Genomic DNA, 7,638 nt, shown 5'->3' with positions numbered 1-7,638 from the left:
CTTGCACTGAGCGCACACTGAGCAGGAGGACACATAAACCCTCACATCCTTGGCTAAATTGGGCCACCAGCACTTACCATTAAGACATCCCTCCGTCCTCCCGATCCCCGGGTGACCAGAGGAGGGGGATGTGTGAGCCCACCAAATTAACCGGTCTCTAACCACCAGCGGAACATACACCCGTCCCTCTGGACACAGTGGTGGAGTGGGCTCAACACGCGATGCTCGCTCAATGTCTGCGTCCACCTCCCACCTCACAGGTGCCACTAGACAAGAAGCCGGGAGGATGGGCGCAGGATCAATGGCCCGCTCCTCCGTATCATATAGTCGGGACAGTGCGTCTGCCTTAGTGTTCTGGGAGCCTGGTCTATAGGAGATGGTAAACCTGAATCGGGTGAAAAACATGGCCCACCTTGCCTGACGAGGGTTCAGTCTCCTCGCTGCCCGAATGTACTCTAGATTACGGTGGTCAGTCCAGATGAGGAAAGGGTGTTGGGCCCCCTCAAGCCAATGTCTCCACACCTTCAGGGCTCTGACAACAGCTAGCAGCTCCCGATCCCCCACATCATAGTTTCGCTCCGCCGGGCTGAGCTTCCGAGAAAAGAAAGCACAGGGGCGGAGCTTCGGTGGCACACCCGAGCGCTGGGAGAGTACGGCTCCAACCCCAGCCTCGGATGCGTCCACCTCCACTATAAATGCCAAAGAGGGGTCCGGATGCGCCAGCACGGGAGCCGAGGTAAAAAGAGCCTTCAGGCGACCAAAAGCCCTGTCCTCCTCAGCCGACCATCCCAGACGCGTCGGCCCCCCCTTCAGCAGTGACGTAATGGGCGCAGCCACCTGCCCAAAACCCCGGATAAACCTCCGTTAGTAGTTGGCAAACCCTAAGAACCGCTGCACCTCCTTTACCGTGGTTGGAGTCGGCCAATTACGCTCGGCTGCAATGCGGTCATCCTCCATCACCAACCCCGATGTGGAAATGCGATATCCAAGGAAGGAGACGGCCTGTTGGAAGAACGAGCATTTCTCAGCCTTGACGTACAGGTCATGCTCCAACAGTCGCCCAAGTACCCTGCGCACCAGAGACACATGCGCGGCCCGTGTAGCGGAATAGACCAGAATATCATCGATGTAAACCACCACACCCTGACCGTGCAGGTCCCTGAGAATCTCATCCACAAAAGATTGGAAGACTGCTGGAGCATTCTTCAACCCGTACGGCATGACGAGGTACTCATAATGGCCGGATGTGGTACTAAACGCCGTCTTCCACTCATCTCCCTTCCGGATACGCACCAAGTTATATGCACTCCTGAGATCCAGTTTTGTGAAAAACCGTGTTCCGTGAAATGACTCAATCGCCGTGGCAATGAGAGGTAGCGGGTAACTATACCCCACCGTGATGGAATTTAGACCTCTATAGTCAATGCACGGACGCAGACCACCCTCCTTCTTCTTCACAAAAAAGAAACTCGAGGAGGCAGGTGAGATGGAGGGCTGAATGAACCCCTGCCCCAGAGATTCCGATATGTATGTCTCCATAGCCACCGTCTCCTCCTGTGACAGGGGATACACGTGACTCCTGGGAAGTGCAGCGCCTACCAGGAGATTTATCGCACAATCCCCTCGTCGATGAGGTGGTAATTGGGTCGCCTTCTTTTTACAGAAGGCGATAGCCAAATCGGCATATTCTGAGGGAATGTGCACGGTGGAGACTTGGTCTGGACTCTCCACCGTTGTAGCACCGATGGAAACTCCTACACAACTGCCTGAGCACTCCTCCGACCACCCCTGTAGAGCCCTCTGTTGCCACGAAATCCTGGGGTTGTGACGGGCCAACCAGGGGATCCCCAACACCACCGGAAATGCAGGAGAATCAATGAGGAAGAGACTAATTCTCTCCTCATGACCCTCCTGCGTCACAATACCCAGTGGAGCCGTGGCCTCCCTGACTAGCCCTGACCCTAATGGTCGGCTATCTAAGGCGTGCACTGGGAAGGGTTTGTCCAGCTGAATAAGGGGAATCCCTAACCTGTTCGCTAAACCGCGGTCAATAAAATTCCCCGCCGCGCCTGAATCTACTAGCGCCTTATGCCGGGAAAGAGGGGAAAATTCAGGAAAAACAATCCATACATACATGTGACCAACAGGGGGCTCTGGGTGAACCTGGTGCCGACTCACCTGAGGTGTCTGGGCAGTGCTCGGCCTGGCGTCTCGACCCCCGGGGGGACCCCCCCAGCACCGGTCAGCAGTGTGCCCTCTGCGACCACAGCTGGCACAGGAAAGGCCCCCTCCTCCGGTCGCCCTCGCTGAAGCACCTCCCAGCTCCATGGGTGTTGGAGTGGTGGAGCTGGGAGAAAAAGGAAAAAAAAGGAACACAGACAAAACAACCAGAAAAAGGGATCGGTAGCGGCTAGTAGACCGGCGACGCCGAGCGCCGAGCGCCGAGCGCCGCCCGAACAGGGAGAGGAGTTACCTTCGGTAGAAGTCGTGACACCCCCTTTATTTATCCAACGGTTCTGACTTGGAGTAAGACGGCCCATGTTCTGAATTCTGTCGCTATACATTTCAAAAGTGCTGAACAAATAGTCATATTGACTACGTCTGTCCTAGCTCACTCATTAATGTCTTAATCAAAATTACGGATTGCCTCTTATCCGCTTGTCGTCCCCTTATGCCATAGTTTGTACAACTCAATTGTCATTAGAAACCACATTTGTTAAAGAAAGTCAGAAACATCAGCTATGTTTATTAAGGCAGTAAATGAGGCTGAATGAACTCTTTTTGCTGCCAGACAGGGCTCTGCTGACAGCCAGGTGTTGGGACAGGTTTATGTAGGCCCTAACAGTTTGTGGGCACCTTTTGCCACTGTTATAGTGCAATTAATGTATTGTTTAGTGTTGTGTTGTGTAGTGTAGTGGCTTTGATGGCATGCATCCCAATTTTTTTGTTTTTTTGTTTGCCCCACTAAGGTTTACTTGCTAAAATCGCCAATGTGTGAGGGCCCTGGTAACTGCAGCAGAATTGAATGTAAAAAACATTGATGTCACTTGTTACATCCACTTCAATCAGTGTAAATGAAGGGGAGGAGACAATTGCCTTGAGACAATTGAGATACAGTGCTTTGCAAAAGTATTCATCCCCCTTGGCGTTTTTCCTATTTTATTGCATTTCAACCTGTATTTTTATTTGGACTTCATGTAATGGACATACACAAAATAGTCCAAATTGGTGAAGTGAAATGAAAAAAATTACTTATTTCAAAAAATTGGTGCATGCATATGTATTCACCCCCTTTGCTATGAAGCCCCTAAATAAGATCTGGTGCAACCAATTACCTTCAGAAGTTACATAATTAGTTAAATAAAGTCCACCTGTGTGCAATCTAAGTGTCACATGATCTGTCACATGATCTCAGTATATATATACAGTACCTGTTCTGAAAGGCCCCAGAGTCTGCAACACCACTAAGCAAGGGACACCACCAAGCAATTGGCACCATGAAGACAAGGAGCTCTCCAAACAGGTCAGGGACAAAGTTGTGGAGAAGTACAGATCAGGGTTGGGTTATAAAAAAATATTAGAAACTTTGAACATCCCACAGAGCAACATGAAATCCATTATTAAAAAATTGAAAGAATATGGCAGCACAACAAACCTGCCGAGAGAGGGCCGCCCACCAAAACCCACGGACCAGGCAAGGAGGGCATTAATCAGAGAGGAAACAAAGAGACCAAAGATAACCCTGAAGGAGCTGCAAAGCTCCACAGCGGAGATTGGAGTATCTGTCCATAGGTCCGGTTTAAGCTGTACACTCCACAGAGCTGGGCTTTACGGAAGAGTGTCCAGAATTTTTTTATCAAACACGTTTGGTGTTCGCCAAAAGGCATGTGGGAGACTCCCCAAACATATGGAAGAAGGTACTCTGGTCAGATGAGACTAAAATGTAGCTTTTTGGCCATCAAGGAAAATGCTGTGTCTGGCACAAACCCAACACTACTCATCACCCCGAGAACCCCATCCCCACAGTGAAACATGGTGATGGCAGCATCATGTTGTGGGGATGTTTTTCCATCGGCAGGGACTGAGAAACTGTTCAGAATTGATTGAATGATGGATGGTGCTAAATACAGGCAAATTCTTGAGGGAAACCTGTTTCAGTCTTCCAGAGATTTGAGACTGGGACGGAGTGTCACCTTCCAGCAGGACAATGACCCTAAGCATACTGCTAAAGCAACACTAGAGTGGTTTAAGGGGAAACATTTAAATGTCTTGGAATGACCTAGTCAAAGCCCAGACCTCAAAAAAGAAAGATTGCTGTACACAAGATTGCTGTACACCAGTGGAACCCATCCAACTTGAAGGAGCTGGAGCAGTTTTGCCTTGAAGAATGAGCAAAAATCCCAGTGGCTAGATGTGCCAAGCTTATAGAGACATACCCCAAGAGACCAGCAGCTGTAATTGCTGGAAAATGTGTCTCTACAAAGTTTTGACCTTGGGGGTGAATAGTTATGCACTCTCAAGTTTTCTGTTTTTTTGTTTCACAATAAAATATATTTTGCACCTTCAAAGTGGTAGGCATGTTGTGTAAATCAAATAATACAAACCCCCCCAAAATATATTTTAATTCCAGGTTGTAAGGCAACAAAATAGAAAAAATGCCAGAGGGGTGAATATTTTTGCCAGCTACTGTATGTATTGTGTATGTGTGCCATTCAGAGGGTGAATGAGCAAGACAAAAGAATGGGGTATGGTAGTAGGTACCAGGCGCACTGGTTTGTGTCAAGAACTGCAACACTGCTGTTTTTTTCATGCTCAACAGTTTCCTGTGTGTATCAAGAATGGTCCACCACCCAATGGACATCCAGCCAACTTGACACCCATTTTGGGAAGCATTGGAGTCAACATGGACCAGCATCCCTGTGGAATATTTTTGACATCTTGTAGAGTCCATGCCCTGATGAATTAAGGCTGCTCTGAGGGCAAAAGGAGGGGGAAGGTGTTCTTAATGTTTTGTACACTCAGTGTATGTGGAGTTGTTATGGTGTTGGATGTGATGGGACCTCTGAGGTGCTCAAGGCTCAGTTTGAGAGTAGTATGAATAAAACAGAGACTTATACTCAGAGCACAGGGGTCAGTGTTTGGGATGGGCCTACAACATTTTCACAACATTTTTACGAAACGGAACGAAGAAGCAATATGCAGCATGTTAATAATGCTACCATGTCATGGAAATGTGGAGGACAAAATGGCTGAATGTTCCCTTTTAATCTGCTTTGCAATGGTCCAATAACACTGTACATGTCTGCACTGTACATACTTGCATGTGTTTTAGATGCAAGTAGATTCATGTATAATATACATGAATATTATGTGACCTAGATATTAACCTCCAAAGAAAGCACTTTTTTTTGGGAGATGATTCCCAGATTTGTCTTACAGTATCTGTCTCTAATCACACACACACAGAGAATGGCATTTCGTGCTACAGCAGCTCAGAATTCTTCCGTTGACAGTCCATGAGTGTGCTTGTTGTTCTTGGCCTGTTAGTGGCTCTCTGAAGAGTTATTGTCCTTCTTTTTCTTTGCTCCTATTGGTGGAGCAGAAGGATGCTTTTGACCTGGAAAAGCCTTGACTAAACACAAGGGAACACTTAACGGTGGGACTTATTTCCCTTTGTCACTGCCACTTAAACTCAAATAGAATCGTTATGATATTTGTGTCATCTTTCATCCCCCAAGACCCTTTACTAAATATATGACAATAGATTGAGTAAGAAAAATTTGCTAGAAGGTCAAAGAGAATTGTACCATGGAGAATCATTACAAGGCTATTCCAAATTATACACTCCCACGGTTGCTGTAAATGCCCGGTTTCATTTTGATAGACATTATTCAGGAGACACAGTTAAACTGCAGTTTCAGGGGTGTTTATTGTGCATTTAACAGTCCCATGTACATACATCTGTCTCTTCATCTGTGTGTTTGTTAACTAATTGAAACAGTCATTGTCCTTGACCCAGGAGAACACAGCTGTGTTCTACAGCCACAAAATGGACTCTGGGAGACTCAACACAACACAATACTATCAGTTAGTTTAAATGGCCATATCCTCTCTTACCCCTCCCCCGAGTCAGTATCATCCAAGCCTCTCCGGCCTCTCAAACACACCCAGGCCAGAGGCTGTGCGAGCCACGCACCATCCGCATCACCACTTCATTCATTCTCTCTGCTGCCAGTAGTCTGGTCTGGCACTTAAGTAAGAGATGCTTGTGGTTGCTCCCACACTTCTAGAAATATCTTCATCCATTCCAGGGAGGTATGAGGGGTCAGGGGCCTACCTTGCTGTCTGGCTAATCCCCATTCCTTCTCCATCTTTACTCCTCAACATGGACATATTTCAGAGCAGATGAAACTTCAGATAAGATGAGAATTCCTCAACTCTCTTTGATGAAATAGTATGTTGATGAACTAACTACTATGGATTTTTAAAAATGTTTTACTTTTATTTAACTAGGGAAGTCAGTTAAGAACAAACAGTGGGGAACAGTGGGTTAACTGCCTTGTTCAGGGGCAGAACGACAGATTCTTTGCCTTGTCAGCTCAGGGATTAGATCCGGCAACCTTTCGGGTTACCAGCCCAACGCTCTAACATCCAGGCAACCTGCCACCCCAATGTTTTCCACAAATGAGGCACGCTCTTCCATTTTCCTGTGTAAAGTACACTATGTGGTATATCTCACGTGATGAAGTCTTAGATTTCCTAATCCTAAAGAAAAGATCATGAGTCTAGTCCAGTGTTCTTGTCATTGCTGTGGTCAAGGAGAGTCCACTAATCCTCCTTTCTAGCCTCTATCCACCCGTCTCACATAGGTAGTAATGTAGTGGCATTGACACATACTATATGAATGGGCAATAGTGTCTAATATTGGAGTGGTGGTAACGGTAGAAGTTTGGAGTTTGGACACTGCCCTTGTTTGTACCCTCTGACAGAGGAAGAGTCCAAGGAAAGGTGACCTTCATCATTCACAGGAACTCAAGTTCCATCATTCACCCTGTCAAAAGATACAAGGCCTTAATCCACATTATTTAAGGAATTTAATATGTTGTTTATCATTATCTGTTGATGATTTGTGCAAGCACTGTATCATTCTTAAATACATGTCAGGTATGATTATAGTGAGTCATGGCTGACATTCTAGGGAAATAGTTTCTAAAAATACAGAAAATAGACTCATTCACTTCTGGTTTCAATGTTTTGATAGGAACATAATGTCGCCTACAGGGATAATCTATAACAAACCTGTGTGTAGCAGTGAAGGTTGTTCTACCCTACAGTCTTTTCCTGTATCTGAGTAACATTGAAATTGATGTACAGTAATGTAGGGTATAGTTTTCCCAGAGGTTGTTTAGGGCCTCTTGACCTGCTAGGGAGGCCTTGCTTAATGGGAATGCTTTTGATATCCTCGCACATGCACGTGTGTGTGCGTGCATGTGCGAGGATATCAAAAGCATTCCCATTAAGCAAGGCCTCTCTAGCAGGTCCTGACTTCCACAGCTGCACTCCCCCCCCCATGATCTCCCCAGCTCTCCCACTGGCCTTTTTTCTCTCTCAATAACCTACATAACACCCAGCATGCAG

The sequence above is a fragment of the Oncorhynchus kisutch genome, linkage group LG21 (genome assembly GCF_002021735.2).
Source record: "Oncorhynchus kisutch isolate 150728-3 linkage group LG21, Okis_V2, whole genome shotgun sequence".
Classification (NCBI taxonomy): Eukaryota; Metazoa; Chordata; class Actinopteri; order Salmoniformes; family Salmonidae; genus Oncorhynchus; species Oncorhynchus kisutch.
This window is presented reverse-complemented; position numbering follows the sequence as displayed.